The following is a 23,530-nucleotide window of genomic DNA, read 5'->3' on the forward strand; positions in this document are numbered from 1 at the left end:
AGGTTTCACGGTATGGTCAAAGGGCTGCTTGCCTTGGTTGGCTTGGTCTTAGAAGTCTTCAAGTCCTTCTCCTTCTTCTTCTCCAACTACCTCGTCAAACACGGGATCTATTCCTTGCCACAAAACAACGGAAAAAATAAGGCAATAATAAAACGGAAAAACCAAAGTGCTCAGAAAAATGTCAACTCATTTTTATTAAATACTAGGGTGAAAACTAAGGAGGGGAAAATTCTTAGTTTTGGATTTGGAGCTACAGGGACAGAGCAATGGATTTTTAAACAAGGATTTAATTGCTCAAATTTGAATTTGAATTTGAGCAGTTCAGAAAAGTTGGTTGGGCATGTATGAAAACTACACCATTAAATAGGTGGGATTTTTACAAGATTTTAGGAACTGGAATTATTGCATTTGGATTAATATTTAATCCTGTGGAATTTTTGGAAAAGGGACAGAAAAGAAAAAGAGAAAGGGCACTGTGCCCGCTGGGCCAGAACAGCTGTAGTGCAGCAGGCCCAAAGGGGAAAAGGCCCAGGCATGCCGGCGCGCGCGCGCGCCAGATTTTCAAACCTGTCGGGCGGGGCCCAGCCGTCACCGAGAGAGAGAGGCGATGGAGGGGAGAGGCCGACAGGCGGGGCCCGCCTGTCATCCCTAACCCCGAGTCCAGACGGCCGGCGAGCTCACCAGCGATGATGCAGGGCACGGCGAGGTCGGGCGAGGGCACGGCTGGGCTCAGCGTCGTGTCGCCGTTCGGGTGGAGGTGGAGTTGGCCACCGGAGCAGCCTTGTTCGCCGGCGACGAGGTCACGCGGCGGAGGTGCTTCGGGCGTCGGTGGTTCCGGCCGTTCCCGGCTGCAAAATAGTGGGGGGAAGAGAGGGGAAAGGTCAGTGGTGCCGCGCAGTTCTGGATCGAGAGAGAAGGGGGGCGGAGGAGGCCTGTACCGCGCGAACACCGACGAGCCGAGGCGGCGGAGCTCGAGCTCGATCTCGAGCTCGAGCGGCTCTGGAGACAAATGGTGGTGCGGGAGGTGGATTTGGAGTGTAGGGGAGCGACAGGGAGTGAGAGAGAGGCTCGGGGTCGCCTTATATAGGCTGGCCGAGGTCCACCATAGGCGCGGCCTACTGGTGCCTGCGTGATCAGCCCGGGTGGCCGTTAGAGAGGGAATGGAGGGCTTGGGGGTGTCAGTGGGAGTGGTCTAGGGTGCCAGGGAGAGAGAGGAGGAGCGGGACGAGCTGCGGACGGGCCACAGGGGCGGCGCGAGCATTGGCCAAGCGGGGTGGCGTTCTAGTGCGAGCTGCAGGAGAGAGAGGAGGGCGTCGGAGCAAGTGGGCGGCCTGCTGGCGTGTAGCGGACGTCGAGGGGCATCGACTGGCTCGCGGGGGAGGCTCGAGGTGGCCGGGAGACGCGGCGTCAACGGCCGGGTGCCCTGCCAGGCGCTCCAGAGCACGACTTTGGCCGGCATCCGCGGCTTTCCCGCATCCGCGCGCGTCCACTTGCGTCTGGCAGCTGAAGGAAGCGTGGGCAAAAGTTGGGCTGAGCCTTGGATGCTCTGGAAAGCTGAGGGAAGAGAAGGAGGCTGAGAGAGAGAGGGAGGAATCCACTGTCCAGAGAAGAAAAATGGGGTTCTCCCCCCTTCATCATTGCTTCCTCGGGCAGCAAAGCACACAGGTGCTAGAGGGGGACTAGGAGGGGTCGTTGTAGAAAGTTGATCCTACGGAGATTAGTGGAAGGGGCCAAAAATGGGATTTTGGTAAAGTGGCCGAAGGTGTTTGATGCTGGTTTGGGCAAGTAGATGATTTCCATTTGCCATGAGACTCGACAGGGTGAAATGTCACATATAATTAGGGCCTTCCACCAATTTTGAGCTCATTTGGGCAAAGTTGCCAATGCAACTTTTGTAAACCCTAGAAATTAGCAAAAATGAACTTCTGCAGATCTAGTTGAGAAAATCACTTCTCCTTGATTCACCACTTAGTGTAGTGGCCTTATTTGGTCATGTTAATATGATCACAAAAGTTGGGGTCAAGGAGAGAAAGTTGGTAGAACAAAGTTGTTCAAATTTGATTCTGGCCAGAGAGGGTTTTGGTGCATTTTGGTGAATCAAACTGACCTTAATTGAGATGAGGCTTTGCAAGGTGATCACAATATGCATTTGTGACTTGCTAGATTTTCCTTGGATTTTTATGAAAATATTTCCTGTAGAAATATTTCAAATCCTTGAAATGGGCAGAAATGGTTTTGGGAGGTTTTGTCCAATATTTTGAACATGACCATGTGTTGAAACTCACATATATGGAAAATATATGTCCAATGAGCTTCCAAGAATTTTGTCAAATATTTTTGGAATAAAAAAATATGTTTTCCCTATTAAAGACAATTTCTGTCCTTAAGAAAAAGCTTTTAAATAAAATAGGAAAATAACTTTTAAAATTATACTTTTGTGGTTTATAGAAATCCTATATCTAATAGGTTTCAAATATTCTCTTTGAAATATTTTTCATACCCCAAATCAAGTAATTGTAGTGCAAACCTCAATTCAGGGTTTTTGGAAAACTAATTTTTGAAAATACTTTTTGGCCAAATTATTTTTGTAAGAAAATACTATAGCATGGCATGGTTCTTGGGCAGAAGTTTGGGGCAAGGAGATGAAGTATATAAAGTGGAGTAGTTGACTTTAAAGAGCACTTGAAAATCATAGAGAGAAAACCAACTCCAAATAAAAGGCCAAATAATGCAAAAGTTTTTGTTGGTCCATATTTTCATGCTTTATTAATGCTAATGACATGTTACAAAATGCAGGGTGTGACAGACCTACCCCCCTTACGAGAATCTCGTCCCCGAGATTCCTAAACTAGGCTTTAAAAGAGATCGGGAAACTCGATCTAAGGTAGTCTTCACGTTCCTAGGTGGCTTCTGCTTCAGTGTGGTTGCTCCACTGGACCTTGAAGTACTTAATGGTGCAGCTTCGAGTGCGTCGTTCAGCCTCGTCCAAAATGCAGATGGGCCTCTCACGGTAGGTCAAATTAGGTTGAAGGTCAATGGCTTGGTGATCGACGTCCTTGTAAAGATCAGGCTTGTCTGGAACTTGGAGACACTTCCGGAGTTGTGACACGTGGAATACGTTGTGCACATCGGATAGTTCAGGTGGCAGTTCCAACTGGTAAGCCACTTCTCCGTGTCGTGCGGTGATCTCGAAGGGGCCGATAAATCTTGGTGCGAGCTTTTCCTTAACGTGGAAACGCTTGGTTCCCTTAAGAGGAGTTACACACAAGTATACATGGTCTCCGACTTGGAGGTCTACTTGTCGGCGACGAGTGTCAGCATAGCTCTTCTGTCTTGACTTGGCGGTCTTCAGTCGCTCTCTGACTAGCTGAACTTGCTCTTCTGCTTCACGGAGGGTATCGGGCCCAAATACTAGTCCTTCTCCGGTTTCTGACCAATTGAGGGGTGTGCGGCACTTCCGTCCGTATAACACCTCAAATGGTGCCATCCGAAGGCTTGACTGATAACTGTTGTTATAGGAGAATTCTGCATAAGGGAGGCAATCTTCCCACTTAGCTCCATATGCTAAGACACAGGCTCGGAGCATGTCTTCGAGTATCTGATTCACTCGTTCTGTCTGACCTCCGGTCTGTGGGTGGAAAGCAGTGCTGAAGGACAACTTGGTTCCCATAGCCTCTTGGAACTTCTCCCAGAACCTTGAGGTAAACTGGGTCCCTCGATCTGACACAATCTCCTTAGGAACACCATGAATGCTTACAATTCTGTTGATGTAAAGGGTTGCCAGCTGGTTGCCATCATAGGTAGTCTTGACAGGAATGAAATGGGCTACTTTGGTCAAATGATCGACTATGACCCAGATGGAGTCATGTCCCTTGTTTGACCTAGGTAGTCCAGTGATGAAATCCATTCCGACTTTATCCCATTTCCACTCGGGAACCTTGAGTGGTTGCAGCAATCCAGTAGGCCGCTGATATTCAGCCTTGACCCTTTGGCATACATCACACTTTGCAACATAGGTGGCAATCTCTCTTTTCATCCCGTTCCACCAAAATATTTCCTTCAGGTCTTGATACATCTTGGTCCCTCCAGGATGGATGGAATACGGGGTGTCATGAGCTTCTTGCAAGATCAAGTTCTTGAGCTCAACCTTGTTGGGTACGCAAATGCGATTCCTGAACCACAAAATTCCTTGCTCATCCTCTGAGAATCCTGGGGCCTTACCTGCCTTGATCTTCCTCTTGATGCCTTCAATACTCTCGTGTCCCTTCTGAGCTTCCTTAACATCATCCATCAGGGTAGGCTTGACTTCGAGGTTGGCCAAGAATCCTGGTGCAACCAGTTCCAACCCGAAGATTTCAAGTTCCTTATACAAGGCGGGTAGCTTTTCCTTAAGCATAGCATTCAAGGAACAAGCCTTTCGGCTTAATGCATCTGCTACCACATTAGCCTTTCCAGGGTGGTATTGAACACTAAGATCATAATCCTCGATCAATTCTAGCCATCTTCTCTGCCTCATGTTCAATTCCTTCTGAGTGAAAATATACTTCAGACTTTTGTGATCCGTGTATATCTCACACCGCTTCCCTAGGAGGTAATGCCGCTACGTTTTTAGGGCATGAACTACAACTGCCAACTCGAGGTCATGAGTAGCGTAGTTCTCTTCGTGAGGACGTAGCTGTCTGGACAGATATGCTATGACTCTGCCTTCTTGCATAAGAACACCTCCAAGCCCGGCTCTTGACGCATCACAATATATCACAAATTCTTTGTGAATATCAGGTGTGGCCAGAACTGGGGCGGTGGTCAATCTCTTCTTCAGCTCCTAGAAGCTTTCTTCGCACTTCGGCGTCCATTCAAACTTCTTGTCCTTCTTCAAGAGCTGGGTCATGGGTCGGGCAATGCTTGAGAATCCTTCAACGAACTTGCGGTAATATCCCGCGAGTCCGAGGAAGCTTCTGACTTCCTTCACATTGCTCGGGGTTTGCCATTCATTCATGGCTTGGATCTTGGTGGGATCCACTGACAATCCTTCGGCAGTCAACTTATGACCCAAGACTCCAACCTCATGCAGCCAAAATTCGCATTTGCTGAACTTGGCGTACAGTTGGTGCTCTCGAAGCTTGTCTAGGACCATCCTCAAGTGTTGCTCGTGCTCTTCTTCAGTCTTCGAGAAGACACGAATGTCATCAATGAAGACGACAACAAACTTGTCCAAATATTCCATGAAGACCTTATTCATGAGATACATGAAGTAAGCTGGGGCATTGGTCAATCCAAAGGACATGACCGTGCACTCATACAGGCCGTATCTGGTTACAAATGCCGTCTTCAGAATATCTTGGGGTCTGATTTTCAGCTGGTAGTACCCTGATCTGAGGTCGATCTTGGAGAACACCTTGGCCCCATTGAGTTGATCAAACAGATCTTCAATCTTGGGAAGTGGATACTTGTTCTTGATTGTAACTTCATTGAGGGAACGATAGTCAATGTATAAGCGGATAGTACCGTCCTTCTTTGCCACAAATAGAACAGGTGATCCCCAAGGGGAGGCACTAGGGCGGATAAATCCCTTCCTCGACTGCTCTTCCAGTTGCTTCTTCAACTCTGCTAACTCTTCCGGTCCCATTCTATAAGGCTTCTTATAGATGGGTCCTGCTCCGGGTATGAGCTCGATGATGAACTCAATGTCTCGGTCAGGAGGCATTCCCGGTAGCTCATCAGGAAAGACATCGGGGTATTCGCATACTACCGGCACTTGCTCCAATCCAACTTCAGTCAGACAGTTGACTTGGGTGGCTTGAGCAGAGGAGGGGTTGGAGGCAAATTTAACTTCGACTCCTTGGTCATTGGTCACAGTGACAGTTCGGTTGGCACATTCTAACAAGCCTTGGTGCTTGATGAGCCAATCCATTCCTAAGATCACATCCAAGCCTTGCGATCTTAGGATGATAAGGTCTGCTAGGAAATCTACCCCGTTAATGACGATCCCGACTCCCTTACAGCCTATCTTGGCTCTCATCTCAGCTCCGGGGGTTTGTACCACCATAGGGTTATTAAGGGGTGTAGGGGTCATGCTACTTTTTAATGCAAACTCTTGGGTGACAAATGAATGCGTGGCTCCAGAATCAAACAAGACAGTTGCAGGTGCTGAGTTAACAAGGAACATACCCAGCACGACGTCCGGGTCTTCCTGGGCTCCTTCTGCAGTGACATGATTCACACGACCCTTGCCATTGTTGGGTGGGTTGCGGGGGGCTTGGTTCCTTGGTGGCATTCCGCGGCCTTGTACTGGGTTCTGCGCATTGGGGCGCGGGGCGTCGGGATTCTTGTTGGGGCAATCCTTGGAGTAGTGTCCTGACTGACCACATCCAAAGCAAGTGACTTGATTAAGGTTGCTGCTCTTGCCGGCATTGTTATTGGGGTTGTTGTAAGCTGGCCTGGGGTTGGCGTACTGCTGAGGCTAATAGTTGGTGAGGGGTGCAGGATCTCTTGGCTGCGAATAGGTTGGCTTGACCGGGGCTGGCTGCCATGGGCGAGGCTTCTGGTTGCTGGAGCTGCGCTTGCTGATCATCTTGCGCTTACGGGTATCATCCAAAGCACGTCGCTTGTCCTCAAGCATGAGTGCCTTGTTCACCAGATCAGGAAAGGTTGGGCAGTCACACACAACAAGCGAGTACTTCAGAGTATGGTTAAGGCCTTCCATGAAGCGCTCTCTTTTGGCAGCATCAGTGCTGACATCCTCAGGAGCATACCTTGACAGAACACTGAACTTCTGCATGTACTACTTGACAGTGCTACTTCCTTGCTTCAGGGCTCGGAACTTACGCTTCTTGATGGTGTAGCGACCAGACCTCAAATGGTCTGTGCTGCTGTGCACCAGTGTCATCCCTGGATTAGTAATGCTGACACGCACAGTACAAATGGAGGATTTATAACAGAGTAGCAATCACACACTTATTACATCGAATATCTCCAAAGAGATTAAGTATGATAAATATGGCTTAAGGCCATCTAAATACGATAACAGCGGAAGACTTGGAAGATAAGTGAGTCCATCAACTCCAGCGGCATCACTGAGTATAAGACCACGACCTAAGGCACCTTACTCGTCGTCTGAAAAGTCTGCAACATGAAACGTTGCAGCCCGAAAACGGGTCAGCACATGGAATATGCTGGCAAAGTAACACATAGAGAATAATGAACAATAATAATTCTATACTACATGCATATATGGCTGGTGGAAAGCTCTATGGTTACAATTTTGCGAAAAGCCAATTTTTCCCTACTTCAAAGGAATAAATTTTATTTAACTATCATGGTGGTTGTTAAACATTGAGAAGGTACCTCCAACTCAATCCCAATTAAGTGTCATCATAACCCACAATATTAATTAGAAGTAACATGGTGATGAGATTCAAATGATAATCCAGGTACTAGATACTCAAGTTGTCCATAACCGGGGACACGGCTAACCATGATTAGTTTGTACACTCTGCAGAGGTTTGTGCACTTTTCCCCACAAGACTCGAGCGCCTCCGCTTGATTCTCGCACTGCATGATGTTTGAGAAACGGATGACCGAGACACAGTCTTTCAGGAACAATCACTCTTTACTCCGGGTGGACCGGTACACCTACTTTCCCCTACATCTGCTAGCCCACCTGTTCAAGAGATCATGTAACCTACTCAACTATGCTAGAGCCCATAATAGCTTGTGGCTGCACACGGAAGTTTCTAGCATGAATAATCTTATGATCCCTTTGAGCCTGGGTGGCGGTCCTTATACAAACAGACAACACTGGATTCTCCAGGTGCCTCAATCCACCCAGATGTGAGTTTTAGTTGCCACCTTAAGTAAACCATTATTAACCTCACATCTGTCATGAATATCTCTCAAACCCAATCCACGTCTACGAGCATAGCATGGCAATATAATAGCAACGTAGAAGTAACTCCCAAGGGTTTGATAAAAGAACAGGTAATAGGTACTACCTCAACTACTTCCCAATTCCCACAATTTAATTAGATCCTAATCATGCAATTGTTTGAGGAATAGATCTAATGCAATAAAACTGGGTATGGAAAGTATGATCAAAGTGTTACTTGCCTTGCTGATGATCCGCGAAACCTAGCGATTCGAAGTAACAAGCGGCACACTCCGGGTACTCTATCGCAAACAAACAAGCAAACAATAAGTACTCATCTAATGCACAGGTAAAACTCGAATGAAAGATCCAACCAGAAAGTTCAACTTGAGAACTCCGGTTTGCAAAAAGAATCAACTCGAACGAAGCAACGAAAGTCAAACGGCGAAAGAAACAAGCTTCGTTTACTAATCTGGATCTAGGTCAAATTTTATAGTAGCAAAAACTTGTTTGAGTAGGTTAAACGGAAAGAGAATTTCGATACGAAACTCTAGGCGCTTGAATCGCCCGATTCCGATAAACGAGCGAAAAGTTAAACAGAAACGAAGATTCGATCAGAAATCGAATCTGAGATAATCGCGGAAAAATCCGACGAAAAAGAAAAACGGACGAACGGTTAAAGAACGGACGTTCGTTAACAGAGAAAAACCGACGAACGCGTTCGTTAAAACGAACGGTTCGGTGAACGTTCACAAAATAACAAACCAAAAAAAACCGATCTAGGGTTTTTTTTAAACGAGCGGTTTTTTTAAAACAAAAACCGGCAACGAACGGCGGCGAGGTACCTCGTCGGGGGCGGGGCTCCGGCGGGGCTCCGACTGCTCCGGCGAGGGGCGGCGAGGCCGGCGGGGCTCGGCGGGCTCGGGGGAGGCTCCGGCGGCGGGGTCGGCGAGCGGCGGCGACGGCGCAAGGCGACGGCGGCGGGGTTCGGGTGCGGGCGGCGGGGTGAGAGGAGGAGGCAGGGGGTATATATAGAAGGTGGGGGGTCCGGCGGCTTGGGGAAGGGGCAAGGCGCGGTGGGGCTCCCGTGCTCGCCACGGACACCGGGCGGCGGCGGGCGTCGTCGCGGGGAAGGAGACGGCGGGCGGGTCGGCGGTCTGGCTCGGCTGGGCTCGGCCCAGTCGGGCGCTGCGCATTTTTTTTAAACGTTCCGTGGAAAAATATTCGTAGAAAAATAAATAAAAGTCCAAAAAAGATAAAATAAATTTTCCCCGTCTAGTTAGAAAATCTAGAATAGGGTGAACATTGTTTTGACACAAAAATAATTTTTTGAAAACATGCAATATTTTTAATGCAATTAAATTGCAAATAAAATCCAAAAAATGATTTTAACATTTTTCCTCCTGTATTTCAATTGTTTTGGAGAAGTCATATTTTCTCCTCTCATTTAATTTTTAAGATGAAATATTTTTCCAGAGAGAAAATAATTAAAACCCAAAATCCTCGTTTTATTATTTGATGGAAATCAAATATGAAAATTCGAGAAAATCCCCAACTCTCTCTCCGAGGGTCCTTGAGTTGGTTAGGATTTATCGAGGATTTGTCAAAATGCATTAAAATATGATATGCAATGATGATCTATGTATAACATACCAAATTGAAAATTTGGGATGTTACAAACCTACCCCCCTTAAGATGAATCTCGCCCTCGAGATTCGGGTTGGCTAGAAAACAGGTGGGAGTGGTCCTTCCGTAGATCTTCCTCTCGCTCCCAGGTGGCTTCATCTTCCGTGTGGTGACTCCACTGGACTTTGCAAAACTTGATAACCTTACTGCGGGTAACTCGGCTAGCATACTCAAGAATCTTAACATGTTTCTCCTCATAGGTCAAATCACTTTCCAGCTGAATCGCTTCCAGTGGCACAGTATCTCTCAGTGGTATCTCAGCCATCTCTGCGTGGCACTTCTTCAACTGGGAGACGTGAAATACATCATGAACTCCAGACAATCCTTCGGGCAATTCCAGCTTGTAGGCAACCTCTCCCATACGTTCCACAACTCTGTATGGTCCGATAAAACGGGGTGATAACTTTCCCTTAACTCCAAAGCGCTTCACTCCTCGAAGTGGTGATACTCGAAGATAAACTCGGTCTCCGACTTTGTGAACTGTCTCCTTTCATTTAGAATCAGCATAACTCTTCTGCCTGGACTGGGCTACCTTGAGCCTATCGCGAATCAACCTCACTTTCTGTTCAGACTCTTTAATCAAATCTGGTCCAAACAACTGACGGTCTCCAACTTCGTCCCATAACAACGGTGTTCTACACCTCCTTCCGTACAAAGCTTCGAAAGGGGCCATCTTCAAACTGGTTTGATAACTGTTGTTATACGAAAACTCCGCATATGGAAAATTGTCGTCCCAACTAGATCCATAATCTAGTGCACAAGCTCTCAACATGTCCTCCAAAATCTGGTTGACTCTCTCGGTCTGTCCATCTGTCTGTGGGTGAAAAGCTGTACTAAATTCTAGCCTGGTTCCCAATGTTTCATGTAACCGTTTCCAAAACTTCGAGGTAAATTGGGTTCCTCTGTTTGATACAATGGTCCTCGGAACTCCATGCAAACATACGATCCTGGTCATGTATATCTTTGCCAACTTAGCACTGGTGTAAGTGGTCTTCACTGGAATGAAATGAGCCACTTTCGTCAAACGGTCGACTACAACCCATATTGAGTCATAGCCTGAACGAGTCCTGGGTAATCCCGTGATAAAATCCATGCCTATTTTATCCCACTTCCATTCAGGTATCGGCAATGGTTGTAGCAATCCTGCTGGCTTCTGATGCTCTGCCTTCACTCTCTGACACACATCACAAACTGCTACATACTCTGCAATATCCTTCTTCATTCCGGTCCACCAGAAAGTATTCTTCAGATCCAAATACATCTTGGTATTCCCTGGGTGAATCGAGTACGGTGAATCATGTGCTTCTTGCAAAATCAACTTCCTGATCTCCGGATCATTTGGCACATATACGCGGTCCTCAAACCATAAGGTATCATGCTCATCCTCACGAAATCCCTTGGCTTTTCCTTTGCTTATCTTCTCCTTTATCTCTTCAATCTCCTTGTCTGTCTTCTGAGCTTCCCTGATCCTTTCCATCAAGGTAGACTGAATCTCTAATGTCGCTAAATAGCCTCTTGGGACTATCTCCAAACATAGATCGCGAAGGTCCTCGGCTAACTCCTGAGGTAACTCTCCTGTCATGAGGGTGTTGACATGACTCTTGCGGCTCAACACGTCTGCTACTACGTTAGCCTTTCCTGGGTGATAATGCAATCTCATATCATAGTCCTTTATGAGCTCCAACCATCTCCTCTGTCTGAGATTTAACTCCTTCCGCGTGAAAATATATTTCAAACTCTTGTGATCTGTATACACCTCACAATGGTTTCCGATGTGAAAATGTCTCCATGTCTTCAATGCATGCACCACGGATACTAACTCCAAATCATGCGTAGCATAATTCTTCTCATGGGGTTTAAGTTGTTGTGAAGCATATGACATAACTCTTCCTTCCTGCATAAGCACTGCTCCAAGTCCTCGACGAGAAGCGTCGCAATAAACTTCATAATCCTTGCGTTGATCTGGCAGAATCAACACTGGTGATGTAACCAATCGTTTCTTCAACTCTTGGAAACTAGCTTCACATTCCTCAGTCCAATTGAATTTGGTGTCCTTCTTCAATAGCTCAGTCATGGGCTTAGCAATCTTCGAGAAATTCTCGATGAATCTCCGGTAGTATCCTGCAAGTCCAAGAAAACTCTGGATTTCTCCAACTGTCGTGGGTGATTCCCAACTTGTCACTGTGTCAACCTTGGCAGGGGCTACTGCTATTCCTTCTCCCGAAATAACATGTCCAAGGAATCCAACTTCCTTCAGCCAAAATTCACATTTGCTGAACTTGGCGTATAACTGATGTTCTCTGAGCTTCTCAAGTACCAATCGCAAATGCTCCTCATGCTCTTCCTCATTCTTGGAAAAGACTAGAATGTCGTCAATGAACACCATGACGAACTTATCCAAAAACTCCATAAATACTTTGTTCATCAGGTTCATAAAATAGGCAGGTGCGTTAGTCAGACCAAATGACATAACAGTATACTCATACAATCCATATCTGGTGGTAAAAGCCGTCTTAGGTATATCCTGCTCTCGAATCTTTAACTGATGGTATCCTGATCGTAGATTGATCTTGGAAAATACTTTAGCTCCTTGTAGGCGGTCAAACAAATCATTGATCATCGGCAGTGGGTACTTGTTTTTGATGGTCACTTCATTCAATCCTCGATAATCAACAACCATCCTCAGCGATCCATCTTTCTTCTCCACTAGAAGTACTGGTGATCCCCAAGGTGACGAACTTGGGCGAATATAGCCTTTATCCAGTAACTCCTTGATCTGCTTCTTAATTTCCTCCAAATCCTTTGCGGGCATCCTGTACGGTCTCTTAGATATTGGCCCTGTGCCTGGCAAAAGTTCAATCAAGAACTCAATGTCTCTATCTAGTGGCATGCCTGGCAACTCTTCTGGAAATACATCCGGATAATCCTTCACCACTGGTACTTCCTCCTGTACAACCCCTGATAAGGAATTCACTTAAGTCCTCTTCGGCATATGTCTGGATACATACTTAATCCTTTTTCCTTCCGGGGTGGTAAGCAAAATCATCTTGCTAGCACAATCGATGTTTCCTCCATACAACGATAGCCAATCCATTCCCAAAATCACATCCAAACCTTGCGACTCCAAAACTATGAGGTCTGAGGGGAAAACATGCCTACCAATGGCCAATGGTATCTGAAAACATCCTTGGCTTCCATATACTCTGCTCCTGGCGAGGTTACTAACATAGGGTTTTGAGAACTTGGGTGGACATCTTAAACTTATTCACAAATCCCCTTGATATGTATGAATGCGATGCACCAGTATCGAAAAGAACGGTTGCAGTAAATGACTTAACCAAAACTTACCTATTACTGCATCCGGCTGAGCTTCAACCTCCTCCACGCTCACGTGGTTCACATGTCCTTTGTTGAACGGGTTCGGCTTCTTCCCAGAGCTGCCATTGCCATTTCCATTTTGGGCTTCAGGACAATCAGTTGCATAATGTCCAGTCTTCTGGCACTTGAAACAAGTAACATGACTTAGGTCCCTCTTGGTTGGGGTAGATGGGTTGATGCGGTTCTGTCCGTTGCTTCCTCCATTCCCATTACCATTTTTGGAGCCATTATGGTTGTGCGAACTACCTCCTCCATGGGTATGCTGAAACTGTCCTCCCGGTTTCGGGGCAAATCGTGGCTTCTGCTGAGCTCCAAAATTGTACTTCCCTTGTCCATACTTCCTCTTACGGTTTTCAATCTGCTGTTGCTTCCCTTCAATCATGAGAGCTCTATCTACCAGCTCCTGGTAGTTGTTGAAGGTTGCTACCATCAACTGCATACTCAGTTCATCATTCATTCCTTCCAAAAATTTCTCCTGCTTGGCTGCATCTATAGCAATGTCATCTGGTGCATAACGTGCTAACTTACTAAAATCCTCCACATACTGGCCTACGGTGCGTCCTCCTTGGCATAGGTTGCGAAACTCGCGCTTCTTCATAGCCATAGCTCCTGCTGAAACATGAGCTGTACGGAAAGCTTGCTGAAACTGGTCCCATGTGACAGTGTCAATAGGGTGCGTGGCTGTATAATTCTCCCAACATGATGCTGCGGGTCCATCAAGCTGATGTGCGGCAAAACGCACTCTTTCCGCATCTGTGCATCCTGCAGTGGTCAACTCCCTTCCAACTTTGCGGAGCCAATCATCTGCAACAATCGGCTCGGTGCTACTTGAAAACACCGGCGGGTTTAGCCTTAAGAAACGGGCTAAGTGATCAACATGTGGTGGTGGCGGTGGGTTGTTGTTGTTGCCTTGGTTCTGCACTAACACTTGCATCAGGGCATTCTGTTGCTGAATCAACTGGGTGATCTCTGGTGGGAAAACAAATCCGGTGTCGCATCTCGGAGGCATCTGATAGGTTAGAAAAGATGAGAGTTAAGAATAGAATGAGGTCTAGAGGGAAAACACTACCCATATGCTCATGAGGCAAATACAATCAATATCACTTAATCAATTCAAACAAGGCAAAACAAACGATCTAACTAGCGTTACAACGTGCTTGAACTATACTATTAAATGGGGAAAAACTATTGCTGATATGGTGGTCTACTAAAAATTCTGATCCGTTGAAGACTCCATGATGTCTGCTCCAGCTTCGTCAACCCAGTCATCTTCACTTGGTTCTGAGTCGGTGTCGTCGATGATGATGTAGTTATCCGGACAAGTGCATTTGTCATCCTTTGCTTTTGGCACTGGATTTCCCATGAATACTCCAATCTTCTTCTCCAGGTCGTCATTCTTCCCTACTAGTTCGATGATTTCCTCCATATAATCCTCGCGTGTAGCCTTGAGTTCTTCCTCCAGCTCCTTCATCTTGGTTAATGCCTTCTTCAGTTCTTCCTTGTCCGTGCACATCTGGTTCTCCTAGCGACGAATATGTTGGTTTTGCTCCTGGATGAAAGCTGCGATTGATATCCTTCTTGGTTCTGATCATCTCCCATTGCGCGTCTCGGCGTCCACAAATCTGATAAATTGTATCCTTAAGCTCCTGGTGGTAGACTTCTCCAATGCGTCCCATAGCGATGTGAGCGGCCATGCTCTTCCCTAAACTCCAGGTTGGTGCTTCGAAAACCAATCTTATGGGTTCAGTAACTGGCACAAACGTCCTTCCTGGAATGTGAACTTGAATCTTCCAGCTCTCCTCTTCGGGTAATGTGGCGTTGTAGGTTCCGGTGATGCTTGGTATTCCTATGTTCAAATACTTGGTGACTTCCTTCAAGTGTCGACCAAAAGGCGTGTCTTCATCTGGTTGCATGAACTTGCTCCTTGTGTCGGCCATTCCTAAAAGAGTAGAAAAAGGAGAGGGGTCAGAAATGAGAAGAGAGAAGCTTTCTAGGGCTTAAGCTTAGTGGTCGTGTCCTACAGTCAGCGTGTTCTCTGATACCACCTTTGTAGCGACCAGACCTCAAATGGTCTGTGCTGCTGTGCACCAGTGTCATCCCTGGATCAGTAATGCTGACACGCACAGTACAAATGGAGGATTTATAACAGAGTAGTAATCACAAACAGACAACACTGGATTCTCCAGGTGCCTCAATCCACCCAGATGTGAGTTTTAGTTGCCACCTTAAGTAAACCATTATTAACCTCACATCTGTCATGAATATCTCTCAAACCCAATCCACGTCTACGAGCATAGCATGGCAATATAATAGCAACGTAGAAGTAACTCCCAAGGGTTTGATAAAAGAACAGGTAATAGGTACTACCTCAACTACTTCCCAGTTCCCACAATTTAATTAGATCCTAATCATGCAATTGTTTGAGGAATAGATCTAATGCAATAAAACTGGGTATGGAAAGTATGATCAAAGTGTTACTTGCCTTGCTGATGATCCGCGAAACCTAGCGATTCGAAGTAACAAGCGGCACACTCCGGGTACTCTATCGCAAACAAACAAGCAAACAATAAGTACTCATCTAATGCACAGGTAAAACTCGAATGAAAGATCCAACCAGAAAGTTCAACTTAAGAACTCCGGTTTGCAAAAAGAATCAACTCGAACGAAGCAACGAAAGTCAAACGGCGAAAGAAACAAGCTTCGTTTACTAATCTGGATCTAGGTCAAATTTTACAGTAGCAAAAACTTGTTTGAGTAGGTTAAACGGAAAGAGAATTTCGAGACGAAACTCTAGGCACTTGAATCGCCTGATTCCGATAAACAAGCGAAAAGTTAAACAGAAACGAAGATTCGATCAGAAATCGAATCTGAGATAATCGCGGAAAAATCCGACGAAAAAGAAAAACGGACGAACGGTTAAAGAACGGACGTTCGTTAACAGAGAAAAACCGACGAACGCGTTCGTTAAAACAAACTGTTCGGTGAAAGTTCACAAAATAACAAACCAAAAAAACCGATCTAGGTTTTTTTTTAAAAACGAGCGGTTTTTTTTAAAACAAAAACCGGCAACGAACGGCGGCGAGGTACCTCGTCGGGGGCGGGGCTCCGGCTGCTCCGGCGAGGGGCGGCGAGGGCGGCGGGGCTCGGCGGGCTCGGGGGAGGCTCCGGCGGCAGGGTCGGCGAGCGGCGGCGACGGTGCAAGGCGACGGCGGCGGGGTTCGGGTGCGGGCGGCGGGGTGAGAGGAGGAGGCAGGGGGTATATATAGAAGGGGGGGGTCCGGCTGCTTGGGGAAGGGGCAAGGCGCGGCGGGGCTCCCGTGCTCGCCACGGACACCGGGCGGCGGCGGGCGGCGTCGCGGGGAAGGAGACGGCGGGCGGGCCGTCGGCCTGGCTCGGCTGGGCTCGGCCCAGTCGGGCGCTGCGCATTTTTTTTAAAACGTTCCGCGGAAAAATATTCGTAGAAAAATAAATAAAAGTCCAAAAAAGATAAAATAAATTTTCCCCGTCTAGTTAGAAAATCTAGAATAGGGTGAACATTGTTTTGACATAAAAATAATTTTTTGAAAACATGCAATATTTTTAATGCAATTAAATTGCAAATAAAATCCAAAAAATGATTTTAACATTTTTCCTCTAGTATTTCATATGTTTTGGAGAAGTCATATTTTCTCCTCTCATTTAATTTTTAAGATGAAATATTTTTCGGAGAGAAAATAATTAAAACCCAAAATCCTCGTTTTATTATTTGATGGAAATCAAATATGAAAATTCGAGAAAATCCCCAACTCTCTCTCCGAGGGTCCTTGAGTTGGTTAGGATTTATCGAGGATTTTTCAAAATGCATTAAAATATGATATGCAATGATGATCTATGTATAACATACCAAATTGAAAATTTGGGATGTTACAGATGGCCATGATTCCGGAAGGAATATGGGCTTTGTGGAATTCTGTCTTGAAGTCATTCCAAGTGATGTTTTGCCCAGCATGCATGACCTTGAATCCATCCCACCAAGCTCTCGCAGTTCCCCCGAGACAGTGGGCAGCATATGCCACCCTCTCACGGTCTTCAGTGCAGCCGACTAGTTCCAACAGATCCTCAATGGTGTTGACCCAGTCGTCTGCATCCAGGGGTTCAGCAGTCTCGACGAAGGTGGGTGGTGCATGCTTCTTCAACTCTGCCAAGGTGGAACGTCCATTGCCATTCCCCGCTGGCTGGCGGTTGACAGCCTGGGCAATCATCTGGAGGGCAGCAGTGTTGGCTTGGCGTTCCTCTCGGAAGGCTTGGAGAAGCTAAGCCATGTCCATGTTTGGAGGTGGTGGCGGTGGTGGAGCTTGTCCTTGGGTTTGGTCCTGACTGGCTCCTACTCCGGCTTCTTGCTGCTGAGTAGAGGCACCAGTACGTGTTACAACAGGCATCCTGTTGGAGCGGTCAAGGTCTCATGATTGGGAAAGATGAAGGAAAGCAATATAGATGGGATGCCTAGTAAGGGGGTGGGCGTGACACAATTTTAAGTTAAGCAAGGGCCAGAAGGGCCAAACTCATGCATTAAAACCAAATGGGTGATGTAGTCATTTACAAGTTCCCGAAGGGAAAGTACGACTTCCATCAAAACAAGTTGAAAGCAACCACAACACAACATGGTTTCATTTGAACCATTACATGGACTCGACTTCGCATAGGGGTACACGACCTATCCTACCTTAAGGGTTATGGACTGGCCTATCCTAGTCCTGAACGGTGTCTAAGTGGTGGAATGCTCGGTCGCGTATTCCGGCTCCTCTGGGTCTTCCTCCTCATCTTCATCTGTCTCAGTTTCTTCGTCACTTGAGGGGGTGGGGGAGTGGAGGAGCTGAACACGGCGCTGCTTCGCCGGTGGCACCATGAAGAGATTGCGATATTCCTTCCCCGTCATACGGCGTGGCCGAGATGATCCCTTGGCATGCGTAGCCTGTGGGGGTCACCCGCCTCGATAGGCAACCACGGGCTGTCGAGGGGGTGCACCATCCTTCTTGATCCTGTCCGCCTTTGTCTGAGCTAGGCGAAGGAGTTCCTTGGTCTCATGGAGTTCCCTCCGAAGCTCCATCGACTCCGAGGCCAAGTGCTGTGCAAGGATGTCAGCACACAAGCTGAAGTAGGTCTGGAAACGGAGGGGAAGCCCCTCGTCCATGGGTGGAGCTGGTGCGCTGCTCTCGTCATCACCCTCCTTACGATAAGGCAGGTAACGTGTGGCTGGCTCACTTGCCATCTCTGGCAGAAGATCCCGAAGGCGAGTCAGCGCCTTGAGTGCAGCAGTCTCAACGGCGAGGAGCAGGGTCGCCATCTGGGGTCCTTCAAAGAACCAGCTTGTCGGAGAGTCGTTCGCCCTCACGACTACCTCCACGAGATACTCCTTGGTGCTGTTGACCCAGTGCTCGTGATAGGAGAAGGTGGGGGCTCGAGTGAACTGGCACTTCTTGAGGCTGTCCTCAAGAAGCATGGGAAATCCAGTGGTCAGGAAGTCCTCGGGTACGACGGCCATCAACAAAAGTGGAAGGGGAAGGGTCAATAGAGGAGATATGACCCATGTTTGGGATATTTTTAGAAAACGTAGGTATATAGGTAATTTTGTAGATAGTCTCACTCTAACTAACGTCCATGCTAACTAAGGCTTCCTACAGTCAGGATGGCTCTGATACCAGCTCTGTGGGGACCCCGACTCATGAGTCGTGATCACCGAATGCACGTGTACAGTGATCCCAGAGATCAATGCTCACTGAACACACAGAAGCTGAATAGCAAGAGTCTTACATGCATACATACTATCTTACACAAATTATGACCATTATGGTCAAGTCTTACATGGATAAAGCCATAAGGGCTGAGTACCAAATAAACTTAAGCAGCGGAAAAATCTTCGTCGATAAGTAGAACCCATGCCATCTGCCTTAACCCTACAGGCATTCTGATTGGGAAACGTCCTAGTTCGCATGTTCGTCTACAAAGAACTCTTCTTTGAACTCCTGTTCTTCCATGCCTGGCCAATTAAGTAACCAGTGGCAGCCAATGAGTACTTTGAATGTACTCGCAAGCAACCCATGATTGGGACAGGGCACAATAATGCAATGATATAGCACTAAGTAGGTAGTTTGCAGAAAGCTAGTTTTGAGTGCAATGACATGATCTATCAACATGTAAAGTATGCATCACGAGAGTACAGGTATCCATATGAACAAGTTACAGATATCAACATAAGCGGAGTTGGACACCAATCCAACTTGATCATCGTGTCAAGCCATTTAACTTAACCCAATTAGTTTTATCAACACACACACACGGTTTGAAAACTCTGGACGTAATTTAAGCAGCACCGCCCAATTGTCCTTGACCGTGGACGCGGTTATTCTAATAGTTTTACACTCTGCAGAGGTTGCACACTTTACCCATAAGATCCGGGGAACTTCCGTGTCATCCATGACCCGCGGTACCTCAAGTACCCGGGGTAAGCACCCGATCACTATCTTTCCCTAGACGACACTAACATAGAGTCCACTCGATTGGTAGTAACCCCCGTGCCCAATATTTCACATTTTAAAATTGTGGAGCCTTGCTCCCAAATTCTTCACATACCACAAGCACGGGGTACCAACGGTGTGTCTGGTGCCCTGTGAAAACAGTCATGGCCGCCCTACCTGGCACGACCCTGTCCCGAGAGAGCGCAACAACGACTCTCCCATCACTAGTAATGCGGGCGCCAAGCTAGTATCAGCCTAGGTAATCAATAATGCCCTTTCCCATATAAGGGTAGAGTGGTTGCGCATGTAAGGTTGGGACAGTCGACAAATCTTAAATCTAATCCGTTTTCGAAAACACTCCCGCACAACTTGCTCCGGTACACCACTTCTTTATCAAGTGGTAACCTAGCTCACCATCTCCTTCGGGCATTAGTGACACCCGACGGTTTTTTTTGAAAAGTCTTTGAGAACAACTTGGTTTCCTTCACCATGCGTATACCCATCCCATTTGCGTAGCAGCTATTTAGCATCCTAACTACAGCCACTCGCATAACCCTCATAGAAAGGTAGGGCCATGCATCATGCAAGTATCAACGAGAAAAGCAACGGAGTAACCCACCAAAGTGGTACCCTCTCATCATGATTCCGATGCAACAACAACAAGTGCTATATGACATGCATAAAAAGGTTTCACGGTATGGTCAAAGGGTTGCTTGCCTTGGTTGGCTTGGTCTTCGAAGTCTTCAAGTCCTTCTCCTTCTTCTTCTCCAACTACCTCGTCAAACACAGGATCTATTCGTTGCCACAAAACAACGGAAAAAATAAGGCAATAATAAAACAGAAAAACCAAATTTCTCAGAAAAATGTCAACTCATTTTTGTTAAATACTAGGGTGAAAACTAAGGAGGGGAAAATTCTTAGTTTTGGATTTGGAGCTATAGGAACAGAGCAATGGATTTTTAAACAAGGATTTAATTGCTCAAATTTGAATTTGAATTTGAGCAGTACAGAAAAGTTGGTTGGGCATGTATGAAAACTACACCATTAAATAGGTGGGATGTTTACAAGATTTTAGGAACTGGAATTATTGCATTTGGATTAATATTTAATCCTGTGGAATTTTTGGAAAAGGGACAAAAAAAGAAAAAGAGGAAGGGCATTGTGCCCGCTATGCCAGAACAGCTGCAGTGCAGCAGGCCCAAAGGGGAAAAGGCCCAGGCGAGCCGGCGCGTGCGCGCGCCAGGTTTTCAAACCTGACGGGCAGGGCCCAGGCATCAGCGAGAGAGAGAGAGGCGATGGAGGGGAGAGGCCGACAGGCGGGGCCCGCCTGTCATCCCTAACCCCGAGTCCAGACGGCTGGCGAGCTCACCGGCGATGATGTTGGGCACGGCGAGGTCGGGCGAGGGCACGATTGGGCTCAGCGTCGTGTCGCCGTTCGGGTGGAGGTGGAGTTGGTCACCGGAGCAGCCTGGTTCGCCGGCGACGAGGTCACGCGGCGGAGGTGCTTCGGGTGTCAGTGGTTCCGGCCGTTCCCGGCTGCAAAAGAGTGGGGGAAGAGAGGGGAAGGGTCAGTGGTGCCGCGCGATTCCAGATCGAGAGAGAAGGGGGGCGGACGAGGCCTGTATCGCGCGAACGCCGACGAGCCGAGGCGGCGGAGCTCGAGCTCGAGCGGCTCTGGAGACAAATGGGTGGTGCGGGAGGTGGATTAGGAGTGTGGGGGAGCGACAGGGAGTGAGAGAGAGGCTCGGGGTCGCCTTATATAGGCTGGCCGAGGTCCACCGTAGGCGCGGCCTACGGGTGCCTGCGGGGTCGACCCGGGTGGCCGTTAGAGAGGGAATGGAGGGCTTGGGGGTGTTCGTGGGAGTGGTCTAGGGTGCCAGGGAGAAAGAGGAGGAGCAGGACGAGCTGCGGGCGGGCCACAGGGGCGGCGCGAGCATTGGCCGAGCAGGGCGGCGTTCTGGCGCGAGCTGCAGGAGAGAGAGGAGGGCGCAGGAGCAAGTGGGCGGCCTGCTGGCGTGGAGCAGACGTCGAGGGGCATCGACTGGCGTGCAGGGGAGGCTCAAGGTGGCCGGGAGACGCGGCGTCAACGGTCGGGTGCCCTGCCAGGCGCTCTAGAGCGCGACTTTGGCCGGCATCCGCGGCTTTCCCGCGTCTGCACGCGTCCACTTGCGTCTGGCAGCTGAAGGAGGCGTGGGCAAAAGCTGGGGAGAGCCTTGGATGCTCTGGAAAGCTGAGGGGAGAGAAGGAGGCTGAGAGAGAGGGAGGAATCCATTGTCCAGAGAAGAAAAATGGGGTTCTCCTCCCCTTCATCATTTCTTCCTCGGGCAGCAAAGCACACAGGTGCTAGAGGGGGACTAGGAGGGGTCATGGTAGAAAGTTGAGCCTACGGAGATTAGTGGAAGAGGCCAAAATGGGATTTTGGTAAAGTGGCAGAAGGTGTTTGATGCTGGTTTGGGCAAGTAGCACATATAATTAGGGCCTTCCACCAATTTTGAGCTCATTTGGGCAAAGTTGCCAGTGCAACTTTTGTAAACCCTAGAAATTAGCAGAAATGAACTTCTGCAGATCTAGTTGAGAAAATCACTTCTCCTTGATTCACCACTTAGTGTAGTGGCCTTATTTGGTCATGTTAACATGATCACAAAAGTTGGGGTCAAGGAGAGAAAGTTGGTAGAACAAAGTTGTTCAAATTTGATTCTGGTCAGAGAGGGTTTTGGTGCATTTTGGTGAACCAAACTGACCTTAATTGAATGAGGCTTTGCAAGGTGATCACAATATGCATTTGTGACTTGCTAGATTTTCCTTGGATTTTTATGAAAATATTTCCTGTAGAAATATTTCAAATCCTTGAAATGGGCAGAAATGGTTTTGGGAGGTTTTGTCCAATATTTTGAACATGACCATGTGTTGAAACTCACATATATGGACAATATATGTCCAATGAGCTTCCAAGAATTTTGTCAAATATTTTTGGAATAAAAAAATATGTTTTCCCTATTAAAGACCATTTCTGGCCTTAAGAAAAAGCTTTTAAATAAAATAGGAAAATAACTTTTATAATTATACTTTTGTGGTTTATGGAAATCCTATATCTAATAGGTTTCAAATATGCTCTTTGAAATATTTTTCATACCCCAAATCAAGTAATTGTAGTGCAAACCTCAATTCAGGGGGTTTTGGAAAACTAAATTTTGAAAATACTTTTTGGCCAAATTATTTTTGTAAGAAAATACTATAGCATGGCATGGTCATTGGGCAGAAGTTTGGGGCAGGGAGATGAAGTATATAAAGTGGAGTAGTTGACTTTAAAGAGCACTTGAAAATCACAGAGAGAAAACCAACTCCAAATAAAAGGCCAAATAATGCAAAAGTTTTTGTTGGTCCATATTTTCATGCTTTATTAATGCTAATGACATGTTACAAAATGCAGGGTGTGAAAAAACCGTTGATCTGCAAGAAAATATCAAGTCCCAACAGGCCGAAACTTCCATGGCAAAAGATGAGCTGATGAGCGCCTTAGCCGCTATGGAAAAGCTAAAGGAGAGCTTCAACAAGGAGCGGGCGGATTGGAACACAGAGAAATCCGCTTTGCAGAGAAGAGCTGAAGACGCAGAAGCAGCTCTCAAACCGGTGGTAGACGAGCTGACTGGTGTAAAGCGGCAAGTACATGCTATGACCGCTGATGTGTTTGGTAAGCATCCTTGCTTTATACTTTCAACATATCTTCCCATGTGTTGCTGGTTTACTGATGTTTATAATGATGCAGGAACTCGTATTAGCCATCTGGGCTCTGACGTACAGAAGAAACTGAAAGCGGCCTATACTCCGATAGAGCAGCTGTATACCGGCGCGCAGTGGATCATCTGCACCGCTTCACACAATAAACCTCCTCCAAAATTGATCAAGGACACCTTAGAAAGGCTATCCATGCTGCCTGCCCGGGTTGAAGAACTCAAGAAAGTTGCGGCAAGGGTCGGGGCTCTGACCGCTCTAACCCGGGCAAAGGCGTGGGTGCCTGATCTTGATCCGGTGGACGTGCCTAAAGGCTTCCCAAGCTTAAAAAAAGGTGGATCAGAATTTGGCCAGGAGGATCTCCGCGCCATAAACC

Source organism: Aegilops tauschii, chromosome 3, assembly GCF_002575655.3.
Source record: "Aegilops tauschii subsp. strangulata cultivar AL8/78 chromosome 3, Aet v6.0, whole genome shotgun sequence".
Classification (NCBI taxonomy): domain Eukaryota; kingdom Viridiplantae; phylum Streptophyta; class Magnoliopsida; order Poales; family Poaceae; genus Aegilops; species Aegilops tauschii.